Here is a 14,160-nt window from a genome sequence, read left to right on the forward strand (position 1 = left end):
AGGGTTAAGGGTTATGAGCAATACTGATGCTTGTTTTAGCCAGCACCTAATTATAAAATCTAACATATGTTCTTTTCCATTTTTTTGCCATTTGACTGTGAATCATTTTTGAGTCACTTAGTAAGTTTGCCCTCTTCTCACCACAAGTATAAATTGCATTGCAAAGCAGTTATAAATAATACAGGCCATACATATAAACTGAACACTGACTGTTTTATTGCTTCAGATACGATGATGAATTTGATCATTTGAATGTGAGGGAGCCTCTGGACAGCACTAACTTTTCAAAAATGCCTTATGAGATTTAATTTAAGATAAAGCATGTATGTTCCCGGTGTTTCCCCTCTTGTACCCTTCCTGCTGGCGTAATGAGGCAACATCTTGTTTATTAGGTTTCTCTTACTTAAGTTCTGTTACCATGGAAACAAGAAAAAAGTGGGTGGGTTGGGGTGGTGGATGCAGTGTGATCAAGATGTATACATGTATTCTAATTAATACAAGATCTGTTATCATAGGTAGATTAAATCGAGGGATTATAACAAGTCAATTAAGGTAATTCATTTTAAAATTGATCTCAATTCTCCTAAGTGTGTCAAAAAAATAAAAAATAAATAAAAATATAGCTGCAAGCAGCAATTGCGGGGCCAAGCACAAAAGAGGCAGAATGAGGAGTTAAGCACGGCAAGGAGCAGCAGACCGACTACAACAGTGAGTAACTTAAGCCATTTTAGGATAATATCAGTTGAAATGGCTGAAAAATCATAAATACAACCAATCGTAATAAAATTTAATGGCTTATCACTTTTGACCAACAGGTGGTGCTGTTTTCAAATTGATGTGACGTGTTCTGTGTGAAATGACAATGACACACACAAAGTTTGCCGTCATTATGTCAAAGCTTTGCAGAGATACAGCCTCAGATGTAGTTTGGCATCTTTCCAGCAAATTTGTTGATGCGCTAAACGAGAACGGTTTCGTATATCGACACGAAATTCATAACTTTTTGCCAGCATAGTCTGAAGATGATCTGAGTCAAATTTGGTGAAGATCGGACTAACAGTCTGGGAGGAGTTCGAAAAAGTAGGTTTTGTACATTAATCAAAATGGCGGACAGGAAGTTTGGCCAATTTCGGCATAATGGGTATCAATGTTCTCGACTTGGCCCAAGGAATCTATTGGCATCAGTTTCATTCCAATAGGCTAATGTAAACAGAAGTTATTAGCATTTTTGTAAATTTCATTATTAATGTTTAGTGAAGGGCATATTACTTCTGACCCATAGGTGGCACTGTTACCAAATTGATGTGGCTTGGTCAGAGTGTGGTGACAATAGCACATATAAAATTTGGTGTCAATATGTCAAAGCTTTGCAGAGATACAGACTCGGATGCAATTTGGCATCTTTCCAGTAAATTCGTTGATGCGCTAAATGAAAACGGTTTCGTGTATCGACACGAAATCCATAACTTTTGGTCAGCATGGTCTGAAGATGATCTGAGTCAAATTTGGTGAAAATTGGACTAACGGTCTAGGAGGAGTTCGAAAAAGTAGGTTTTCAACATGAATCAAAATGGCGGACAGGAAGTTCAGCCAAAATTGGCAAAATTGGTATCGGTGTTCTCAGCATGACCGAAGGAATCTATCAAAATCAGTTTCATTTCAATAGGCTAATGTACGCAAAAGTTATTAGCATTTTTTGAAATTTCGTTATAACTTTTGACCACAAGGTGGCGCTGGCCCCAAAATTTTTATGTACATTCCGGGCATGGTGCCGAACATTTTTGTAATTAATGTCGAAACGATACGCTAATCCGTTCTCAAGATACAGCATTTTAAAGCTAAATTAAAAATGGCCGACACCCAAAATGGCTGACATGGGAAAATTGGATATGGTTCGACTCGGCATGATTCACCGAATCTAAAGAGACTGGTTTCATGATTTTTGGCCCAACTATTCAGAAGTTATAAGCAAAAAGACCCATTTTTCATATCTCCTGACCACTAGGTGGCACTGTGCTGAAACACTGCAGGTAATCTCAGGTCATGCTTGTTATAAAACACACCAAGTTTGGCCTCAATATGACAAACCGTTGCGGAGATATAGCCTTACAACCATTTTTGCGTGCTTTTCGTAGAATTTATTCGCGCGTCATTCGAAAACGTTTTGACTAATCAACTTGAATTCCATAACTTTTTGCCAGCATGGTCTGAAGATGATCTGAGCCAATTTTGGTGAAAATCAGACAAACCGTCTAGGACGAGTTCGAAAAAGTAGGTTTTACAAATAAAAATTTATAGAAAAAAAACTAAACCTTACAATTTTTGAATTTTGGACTTCATTCGACTCGGCATGAGCCAAGGATTCAGAGGAAAAAAGAATTTTGATTCTGTGCCTTACGGTTCAAAAGTTATTAGCATGAAATTATTGAAAGTTTGGACAGGTGGTGGCGCTAGAGAGTTTGAGTTAGAGACTCCAAACTTGCTATGGTTAATGTTGGGACTGTCCTCTATCAGTGTGCAAAATTATACAACTTTCCCGCAAGCGGTTCTATGGGCTGCCATAGACTTGCGGCGGAAGAAGAAGAAGAAGAAGAAGAAGAAGAAGAAGAAGCGGAATAATAATAACGCCAACGGATACAATAGGTGCCACCGCACCTCTGGTGCTTGGCCCCTAATAAAATTGGCAAAAATTGTTTATACAAGAAAATATGAGACTGGATCAAAATAATTATTACTTTTTTAAATTTTATTTTAATTTATTTTTATTGAAAGATTCTTAATCTTCAGAAGTTTTACATTTTTGATTGTCAATCTCAGGATGTCAAGCTGATTAAAAAATGATTTATTTATTATTACTATTATTTATTTATTTATTTTTTTAACATTTTAAACAAAAGGTAAATTAAAATATTCTTAACCTTCAGAAGTTTTGCATTTTTGACTGTCAATCTACGGATGTCAAGCTGCTTTTTTTTTGTAATGTTTGCATTTTATTTATATATTTTATTATTATTATTATTATTATTATTATTGCAAATATATTTTAAACAAAATGTAAATTAAAAGATTCTTAACCTTCAGAAGTTTGATTGTCAATCTCAGGATATCAAGCTGATTTTATATATATATATATATTTTTTTTTTTTTTTTAAATAAATTTTAAACAAGGTAAATTAAAAGATTCTTAACCTTCAGAAGTGTTGCATTTTTGATTGTCAATCTAAGGATGTCAAGCTAAATTTAAAAAAAAATATATTCTTATTTATTTATTTTATTTTATTATTATTGTTTTTTTTTTTTTGCATATACATTTTAAACAAAAGGTAAATTAAAAGATTCGTAACCTTCAGAAGTTTTATCCAATCCCAGGATGTCAAGCTAAATATTATGTTTTTGTTTTTAAAATGTAATTTAATTTCCTATTCTATATTTTTAGTGATGTTTCCAATCTTTGCACAAGACTTATTTGGAGTGTACCTAAGTAGTTTACCCTGATTTGTGTGATTTTGTTATTTTCTACGAAGACAAAAATATTAAGTAAACTCCAAATTTAGCCTACATTATGCTTTGACTTAGGTTTGGGACAAAATGTTGGTTTGTAGTTATTATTGACATTTTTTTTCGAAATGAAAGAGAAATCATGCTTTTTTCATACAATAAATTTTGGGACAAGGTACACAATTCTGGGTTAAAAGGAACCCAGCGCTGGGTAAACTATAAACAAACCTTCAGGGTATTTTTATTATATATATATATATATCTTGCTTAAAATTAACCCAAAATAGGTTGGAAATGAACATTATTAATATGTTCAATAAATTAACATTTATTACTAAGTTGAATAAATAAAAATGAAATAATAAACATTTCTTTAAATGGCTTATAAATGTTCACTTTCTGATTATTGCTAATGCCTCTAGTAATTATATGTCTGACTTTTAATTTACAGCCTATTTGGGGTTCATTTTAAGCCAGACTAAACATTTGACCCATTCCCTGGGTTTGTCACATTTTTTAAAGTGTAAATAATGGTTGCGTCGCAAAGTTGTTTTATGAAAAGTCAAGGGGTATCAATCTGATATTTCAATTTTACACTTTCAGGTACAAAAGGTACAAAACATTTAATGTACTAGTATAAACCATTTAGGGCTTTGTACTTTTTTCCTAAAAGTGTAGGTGTGCTCTTTAGCTATTAAATAGGTGCTGGTGTCTCTCAGTCCCCAAACAAAACATTACGGCTTATAATTATAGTTCGCAGGTTTCTAAATTTCACCAACAGCAGTTGACCAAAAGCGCAAAAAGCATTTAAATGACATTAAAAACTAATCATGGCTTTTCCCTCTTCTCTGGAACAGATGGAAACAACGGGCACCCTCTGTTCGCTGGACAAGAGAAGAGTGTCAAGGTAATGAAGCGGTCCATGGTAATGAACTGAGGTCTGGACATCAGTACATTAGCAAAACAATAGCGGTCTCACTTGAATAATAAACATTAACACAAGTTTAAGGCCACACAGTGTCCCCAGACGCGAAATGTCAAAGCATTTTCTAGGTTTTAATGTCAACATTTCGGGTTTGACACTTAGGGGAAAACTGTTAACTGAAGAGATACTGAGAGGAGCCATCATTACTCTGCTTTTGAATAAGGCACTTCAACCAAGGTTGCTCCAGGGGCACAGCGCTGCAATCAGTGCACCATAAATCGCAAAGGAAGGAAAGCATGAGCAAAATGACAAGTGATCAAAATGATTTGTTTTAACTCTTATGCTGTGTTGAAAATCCTTTACCTGTTTTGTTGTTCCTAAAATGACCCGCCTGTTAAAAATTGCTCGTAAAGCTCACATTATCACCAAATATTGGATTCAATCTTTTTACACTAAAAAACGCTGGGTTTAATCCAGCCTTCTGGGTAGGTTTGTTTAACTCAGCTATTGCTTAAAAAATATATAATATTTCTTGCTTTAAATGAACCCAAATAGGTTGGAAATTAACATTTATTAATATGTTCAATAAACAAACATTTGTTAATAAATTTAATAAATAGTAAATAAATAATAAACATTTTTAAATTAATAAATGTTTACATTTTTGATACCTCAAAAATTCCATGTCTCCAAGAATCATGTGTCTGATTTTTAATTTTCAACCTATTTTGGGTTCATTTTAAACCAGCCATATAGTAATATTTGTATTTATTTTATAGCTGATTTAAATAAAACTAACCAGAAGGTTGGGTTAAACATTTAACCCAACTGCTGAGTCAAAACAACCCAGTTGATGGTTTTGTCCTTAATTTACCCTGTTTTTAACCCAGCATTTTTTCATGCTTTTATGCAGTTAGCACAGTTTTGTATTTCTTTTTGGAACTGATACGTCATTGATCTACATTTACGCACCTCAGTTTTTAAGTTTTTAACTAAAAAATGTATGTGCATAAGCTCAGATCAATAAATCAGTTCCATAAAGAAATACATAACCTCTAATAATTGAAAGAAAATAAGTTCATGAAAAGACTATAAAGACTATGAATCCAGTATTCGGTAATAATATAGCATAACAAGAAATTTATGTCAAAAGAAAAAAGACGGAATCCAATATTCTGTAATAATAAAGCATAGCAAGTTTATAAGTCAAATCCCCAAAAAGTAGAAAAATTATATTTTTTGGCAAGTTGTTACCCTTTGTGATATTTGCCAGTGTATTTTATTGAACATTATTTGCTTGACATAAATGCATTTCATTGCAGAAATCTAACATATAAGCATCTTAATAAAATGCATCAACAAGTCTGAAAAGCCTGAAAATGTTTATGGTTTATGGTGTCAACTTCCACATTTGTCAGAAAATTAGACAGATTGAAATAAACCATTATTTCGGTACTAAATATGCAATATTACAGCCCAAATATGTCAAAAGAAGAAAGACTGAAGAATAAGAGGCTGGTCAATTTTGACAAGGAGGATTGAGAAAAAAAAAAGACATATTTTGGGAAGTTGTTACCCTGTGTGAGCAAAGCCAGTAAGTCTTAATCTCAGGATGTCAAGCTGATTTTTTTTTATATATCAGTTTTCTATTCTATATTTTTAGTGATGTTTCCAACCTTGGCACCCCTCTTATTTGGAGTGTATCTGAATAGTTTACCCTGATTTGTGTGATTTTGTCATTTTTTAGAAAGACAACAAATATAAAATTAAACAACAAGCACAGATGCTATGCCAGAATGGTAACAGGGCTCTAAATTTAGCCTACATTAAGCTGTGATTCAGGCTGTTTTGGGATCTAATAATATCTAATAATAATAATTTATTTGTAACATTTTATATATTTTAAAAATACAGTATTGTTTTACAAATATTTTCTATATTTTATTTTAAATATTTTCTAATAATAATAATAATACTTTATTTATTACTTTTTCATTTATTGTATGAAAAATTTAAAGATTTGGGTATACTCTAAAAAAATGGAACCCAGTACTGGGTACAATATGGATAAACTCAGTGACTGGATTGTTTTGACCCAGCGGTTTACTTAAATGTTTTATTTACCTCAACTATTACCTAATAATCACTACATTTCTTGCTTAAAATGAACCCAAAATAGGTTGAAAATAAACATTTATTAATATGTTCAATAAATGAATGTTTATTAATAAGCTGAATAGATAAAAATTAAATAATAAACATTTTTTAAAATTTCTTATTAATAAATGTTCACCTTTTGATTATTGCTGATGCCGCTAGTAATTATATGCTTGATTTTTAATTTACAGCCTATTTTTAAGATTTTAAGCCAGCCATATAGTTATTTTTTAAGAATAGTTGAGTTAAATAAAACTACCCAGAAGGTAGGGATAAACATTTAACCCAGCTGCTGAGTTTGTCCATATTTTACCCAGTGCTGGGTTGTATTTAATCATTTTTTAGATTGTAAATAATGGTTGCATTGCAGAGTTGTTTTATGAAAATGTATGGGGTATCAATATGATATCTATATCAATTTTACACTCTCGGTTACAAAAGGTACAAAACTGGCACTGGAGCGGTACACTTTTTTACTTTTAAAGCACTAATAAGTAAAATTATAAATAAAATATGTAAATTACAAACAACAACTAGCATTTTTATACATTTTTATACAAAAAAAGGAAATCGTTTCCAGGTCAAAATGACCGGAAAACAAATAATGCTAACTTTGATTAAATTTAAATAGTTAAATTAAGCAGCTTATGGATATACCAAAGGTTTCAAAAAGCCATGTTCCAACAAATTTGATTCACAGCTCAAATCTTATGATGATATCAACTTAGTTTAACATAATAAAACTAATGATCACATCAGCGTATAAATCCTCTCAAGAACATACATTTTTCTTAATGACACGTAATAAAATTAATTAAATTAATGTTCACATCTGATGGTAGAATAAACCTTTTCTGTCAGGTTGTGGTGTGATAATTATGATTAATGGGCTTAATTTCATTGTGTTTTTTCGGTGTAATCTGATTGAGAAGTGCACCACATGAATCCAGTCTCTAACCCCAGGTTATTTTGGCCATTAAAATCCATAGATAAATGCCCAAGTAACCAAGGGAGACACATAATAATGCTGTAATTTAGAGCTTTTGAGAATTAGTTCCCTTGATTCTGTAGTCTTGGCAGCATTTATGTGTATACTGAGAGACCAGATGGGATTTTACCAGTCTGGGCTCACCATCAGCTTTACTGCTGATAAGTTTCAAATACTGGTAACACATATCAATATAAAAATATTACATTCTATAATGTTATATAATCATATACACCTATAATGTTTTTCCCACACACACTCACATACAATTAAATTCTTGTTTTCTTTTTATAGAACCCACTTTGGTTTCATTGATAACTTCTGGAGCTCAGCCAAACTAGTTGAATGGCTCGGTTAGGCTGCCAAAGCGTTCACAGACACGGAGCAAATTAACTATGAGATGTTTATCACAGCACGTCCAATCAGCTTTGCTCTACGGGTTGCTATGGAGGCTTTACACTATTCAGATTTCAAAGTGTCAGCGGATGCACAGAACAAGGGTGTTAAGTTTGCAAGAAGTTTCTTCCTCTTCAGCAGTAAATACCATTTCACAGACTAAAAAAAGTGTTAAAAGGCAAGGGTTGTGCTATTGATGAAGTCTCAGTGTTATTTATCTCTATCTCTGGCTTGATCTGGTGTCAACAGAACCTAAATTGGGTTGAGGAATTTATAAAACTGCAATTGCGTCATTGCAATTGATTTTGCTGTTGTTATTAAGTTGGTTTTTATAAACAGTTTAAATATTTGCTTGACATTAATGCGTTTCATTGCAGAAATCAAACACGTTTGAAACACATGAAAATGTTTCTAGTGGATGGTTTCAACTTTCACATGTCCACATCTGTCAGAAATTTCGACAGATAGAAATAAACGATTATTTTAGTAGTAAATATGCGATATTACAGCCAAAATATGTCAAAGAGAAGAAAAAAAATCAGTTGCAAACCTAAAATATGATGTTTGCATAATGCATACCGACAACGTAAGTTGATCAGAGAGTTGAGCGTGTCAGATTGTGCTCTAATATCAAATGCATTTATAGTCAACAAAGGAGCAACATCTCATTGACATTCAAACGCAAGCCTGTCCTGTTTGTATTCTATCGCACGACAGGTTAGCGCTCAAGAAATGCCAAAGCATCCGTGCAGACGCGCGATAAGGCAATTCTCCGGCACTTTGACTTGCGCTGATTATTGTTGCATGTAATAAATCGTTCCCTAATATAATAAGTACTTCCCCCGTGGTGGTAAACACAACCAGTCTGACATGCAAATGATTTTAAAATTAACCAAAGTGTGCGCAAATGCATGCATACCGTGGAGCGTAAATAAAAATGCATGCCTGCTTACCTGTGAAGAATTGATTTGGCAGGAATTCAACACCTCGTGCAACTTGTTTCAGGGATGCAAAGTTGATTTCGCTTTGGGGTTGGTGAGAAATCAGTTCCCATTCATGATGTCCCCACAGGTGCAGGTGTTTGATGTGCTTGGATCTGTCCTTGGTGCTGAAACAAAGATCTGATGAAGCGCGGGAGGTGACGAAGAGGAGGAGGAGGAGGAAGATCTTACCTGTGCACAGTGGAATTCACTCGAAATGATGAATGCGTTCTCATTAGAGCCACAAACACCTTCTTCAGCCCACCTAAGTCCACTTAATGGCCAGTTCGGTGCTTTCTCAGTCTCGGGGTTTTGTGAGAGCGCAAGAATTCAGTCCACACACCTGCCATCGTGAGAGGTTTAATAAACTCAAACTAAATCTCCACGGATCCACGGTTCGGTTCTCCCAGTCACGACTTTCCAGTGTTTCTTACTGAAACTTGAGAGCTTGTTATTAAGCAATATTGCCTGGGTATATTAAATAGCGCCTCAGTAACAAATGCTGGGTCCCTCTGTTACGATTTGATCTTTTAATTTCAAATAATGGTTGTTGGTGTTCAAGGTTCGAGCTTCATGCATTCGTGAGGTTCGGGTGGAACAGCTACCCCTGCGCCCCCTTCGTGTACCTCTCTCTCTCTCTCTCTCTCTCTCTCTCTCTCTCTCTCTCTCTCTCTCTCTCTCATATCTGGCTGCTATCTGCTAAGATAGGTGGAGTCACAAACGGTTTTCACGCTTGAAATTGTTTATCCATGAACAGTTTTAGTAATGGGAAAACATTATCTTGCTATGTCTTGTACATTGTTCATACTTTACCTTAAGTAGCCTAGTTTCTAGAGTTTTCGGATGTTTTCTACATTTGCAAATCCTGACTGAATTAATGGTCAGATATTCCGTCCTTTTCAGTCTGTCACGTAACTTACAGACAAAATATATTAGGTATATTAACGTCGTCGCGTAAATCCACTCTGTTTTAAGTTTTCTGTAGTTTTCTGTCAAAAATTAAATGCATAAATATTATTAAAATAGCTGTTTACTGACATTTCATCTTTTCCCCTCATAAACAGGCGGTTAGGGTTTCTGCGACATAGCTCATGAATATTTAATGAGGTAAGCACTGAGGCAGATTGTGATTGGTATTCTGCTTGCCCTCTAGATGTACCGCACGCTGTGAGCACGCAGCATGTTTTAATATTTAGAAATGTCGCTACGTAACTCTACGTAACTCTATTCGTCTGAAACATACTAAAAAGATTACAAATATAAGGAAAAAAACCGCACAAAGTGCGTTTATCACCGCGTCGTGGCCGTTGGTAACAAGTTTGGCCCCACCCCTAAAAGTTTCCCTGTCGTGCTTCAGAGAAAGAAATTGACAGCTTCATCAGAGCTTCCCGAAAAAGACACAGGTAACTTCACACTTTAATTTCAGTCATGTTTATTATTCAAATGTCCAATGTTGGTGTGGTAAACTTAGCGGTTTTACTTCATCTGAAGCGATTATGACTATACGCGTCATCAGTCGGCCATATTGGCGTCGCTGAACGTAAACAATACAACTGAACCGAGCTAAGCTCGCACATTTAGCTAATTATTGCTGCTGAAAATGGTCAGTTATTGTCATGTGTTGGGCTGTACTAATTGGTCGGACTGGGAATAACATTTGGAGTACTATAGACTGCTAAAAGTTATAACAAATCAAGGAGAAGAGTAACGTTGTCTGAGGAACAAACGACGTTTGTTTGGCCAGACTGAAGCAGGATTTCCAGGGCAAGAATCTTGACAACATTCATGTTTGTTCTTATAATTTCCAGTCAGGTAGGTGAAATATTAGACTAATATCTTAATTAATACTGCTCGCACGTATCTTTACCACCTATTAAGTTCGTCAAAAAATGGCGCCCTTTACTGCTTACCAAGTTCTTCTCTATATGATTTTGCAGCTTCCACACGTTTTTTTCCGTGGTTTAGACAGCATAATTAGAATAACAATGTATTAAATAGTACATTAACCATGTTTTTTTATTCTGTTGTTTACATCCGAGTTTCGCCAATATGGCTGTGCATCCGGGTAACATGATGAAAGTGCAAACCCTCTGTTATGACTATGCAAACTTTGCTACAAGAGAACAGATGTGACAGGTTAAAAAATAATTTGAAGTCAGTCTTAATTGTCATTTTTTTAAATAACAAAGCATGTCAGTTAATTGACAGATGAGATGTTAAAAGTCTATCACTCAATTCACAAAAAAGACAATTCACTCGTTATTTTTTAACTCTTTAACTGTCACCCCCCATTTTTTAAAATAGGCTTGAAAGTGCACTATCCGAACTTAATTTGTTGTAATTCATGAACACTTTGGAATACATTTCTAAGGTTGGTCTCTCTTAAAGAAGACAGTCAGCAGATTATGCCAGATTTTATTTTTTCAAAAAAATAAAATATTAATAAGTTATAGAAGTTTAAATTTACTAAAATGAAAATGCACTGTACCATTTTTATTATATTTTATATAAAATACATATTTTACATAACAGGTTTTACTCTAAATTTGATATCAAATTGAAGCCTTATGTCTAAATAAGTTATGATCCAAATTTGAAGTGGATATGAAAAAAATCGAGGTTCCTGTAAAAGTTTGTTTAGGGCGTTATACCACAAACAGCCACCGGGTGCCATACAAACTCTATAGAATTTTTTAAAATGCATTTTTCTGTCACAAACGTCTAAATTTCTCAGTCAATTTTACTTCTATCTCAAAATAACCACCGAATATGAAATCCTGAGACTTTCCAATGACATGTTTTTTGTCAAGATCATAAAAAGTTTGGATTCTAAAAGACCATAATGCATTTTGTAATTTGACACTTGACACCGCTGCTAAGGGGGAGGAGACGGCCAAAAGATTTTACAGTATCATTTCCATGATAAAACAATGTCCGATTTCAAAATGGTTTTCATAGGATGATTCTTGGGCTTCTAAGCTTTCAAATGATATATAATTTGTGATTACTAAAAAATATTATAGAGAAAAAGGACAGCCAGGAAAAAGAGCGCCAAGCGTCCCACAGGTGGGACGGTGACAGTTAAAGGGTTAAACTCTCAATGTCTTGTCAGCTTAAAACTGATTTTCTGTCTTTTGTGGTCTGTGTTAGTTAAAACAGCACAAAATATAAAATCACAGAAAAAGTGCTGTGAAAAGTACTGTGGTCTAGAACTGCTACTGAACTTTTTTTTTTTTTTTTTAAACAGCATGATATGTGGAGAATTATAGCCTTGTATTACCAACCTCTACAATCCGGCAGTATATCAAACACAGAAGCCTAATTACACATTTACATTTAAGCCAAAGCGAAGGAAATGCTGCCCACTTGCAGGATTTGATTCGCTGGGTTGATTCTAACCCAAACTCTTATGAAAGGCCTTTTAATGATGAGCAAGACAGCATAAAAGAAGGTATAATTACAGAACGAAACTTAATGTGCCGATGCCTCTGGGAGAAATGTAAGTTCATACTGTAAGTATGCATCAGTAGAAGACAGTGCTTAAGATTCCAGTTCCAGAACAGCGTGTTAAGACCCTCCAAGCGCTGTCCAAGTTCTGTTCTCAACCAATTAAAGGGGAATCAGGAGGGGGTTGGTCACTGATGGAGAGACACACACCGACGGGAGCACAAAGCTTGCTTTGTCTTCCGTACACACAAGTAATTTGGATATTTTCAGAGGACGGTTCAGAGAAATGCACATGCACCACAGTCGTGATTAGAGCAGCAAACACTCGCGATAGATTATATAATAACCACCTCTAACACAAAGGGACCAATTTTGCCTTGAAAAAGAGGTCTGTTCAACATCATAATGGCAGGGAGATCCAGAGGAACAAGACAAATAGAATGAAGTTTTGGGGAGCGCGAGGACACGTAGATATGATTGTCAGAAATTGCTCCAAACTTTTCCACCCAAATGGAAGTACAGTAGTATAATTTGTCAAATTCTCAAGATCAATCTGAAAGCTGTGGTCAGCCTTCTGGAAAAATTGTTTAGAGGTTTGCATGATGCAACAGCATGTAAAACTGTCTATTGCTATGCTAAATAACAACAAGCTTGTGAATCATTCATGCAAAAATAACATCTATTTGTTATATTCAGAGGTAAAGTAACCGTGAAAGTGAGGTTTATAAATAGGTCAGCCGTAATAATTGAACGTCCAGGCTGTGTTCTAAAATGCTGCAGAAACAACTTGTTGATTCTGTGCAGGTTGAAGTCAGTTTAACTTAACAGGGTCAAAAGTTTTCAATCAGTCCAAGTCAAAGGCAAGAGGATCAGGGTGCATTAACTAGTCTAGATTTGACAAAATGTCATGGTTTCAAATCTTTGAAGGATATATATATCCTATATATATACAAATTATTTATTTATTTAGGAAAAAAACCAGTAATATCATGAAGTATTATTGCAATTTAAAATAAGGGTTTTTTATTTGAATATACCTTAAATACTTTAAAATATATTTTTTTCCTGTGATGCAAAGCTGAATTTTCAGCATCATTACTACTTCAGTGTCACATGATCCTTCAGAAATCATTCAAATGTGCTGATTTATTATCAGTGTTGAATACAGTTGTGCTGCTTAATTTTTTATTTATTTTTTTGGAATCTGTGATACTTTTTTCAGGATTCTCTGATGAATAAGATGTTAAAAAAACAGCACTTATTTAAAATGGAAATCCTTTGTAACAATATACACTACTGTTCATAATTTGGGAAAAGTACATTTTTTGTCTGTCTTTGAAAGAAATTAATACTTTTATTAAGCAAGAATGTGTTCAATTAATAAAAAGTAATAGCAAAAACTTATATTAGAAATGATTTCTATTGTGAATAAATCCTATTCTTTTAAACTTTTTTTTTTTTTCAAATAATTCTGAAAAAACATTAATAATAAGTCAGCATATTAAAATAATTTGCATTTTATTTCCCCCCCAAATTCTGTTTTCAAAGTTCTGTTTTTTCAGTTTTCATTTTTCTGGATTCCATTTTTTCAGTTTATATTTTTTATAGTTTTAATTGTTAAATTAGATTTTATTATTCAGAAAGCATGTCTAATTAATTTAAATCATGAAACTTACACAATTTAACAGCAATTTATTACAAGTTTAACAAAAATTACATTCTTAAGGCCCTATGAAATTGTTTTTGCTTCAAATGTAGTTTTATTTCCA

At 33.8% G+C, this 14,160-nt stretch overlaps 1 protein-coding gene across 2 annotated transcripts in view; it reads right to left on the reverse strand.

Moving 5' to 3' along the window:
- grm2b (glutamate receptor, metabotropic 2b) overlaps positions 1–9,565 on the reverse strand; it is a 34,199-nt gene extending 24,634 nt beyond the window's left edge. The window contains exons 1-2 of one of the 2 annotated variants that reach the window (XM_051123012.1): positions 9,137–9,565; positions 8,918–9,072 (exon numbers count right to left, since the gene is read on the reverse strand). The gene's annotated coding sequence lies outside the window, so the exon portion shown is untranslated. The remainder of the gene's footprint in view (positions 1–8,917; positions 9,073–9,136) is intronic. The other variant, XM_051123013.1, reaches the window with a different exon arrangement.
- Between the last annotated feature and the right edge of the window lie 4,595 nt (positions 9,566–14,160).

This window comes from Labeo rohita, chromosome 11, assembly GCF_022985175.1.
Source record: "Labeo rohita strain BAU-BD-2019 chromosome 11, IGBB_LRoh.1.0, whole genome shotgun sequence".
Lineage (NCBI taxonomy): Eukaryota > Metazoa > Chordata > Actinopteri > Cypriniformes > Cyprinidae > Labeo > Labeo rohita.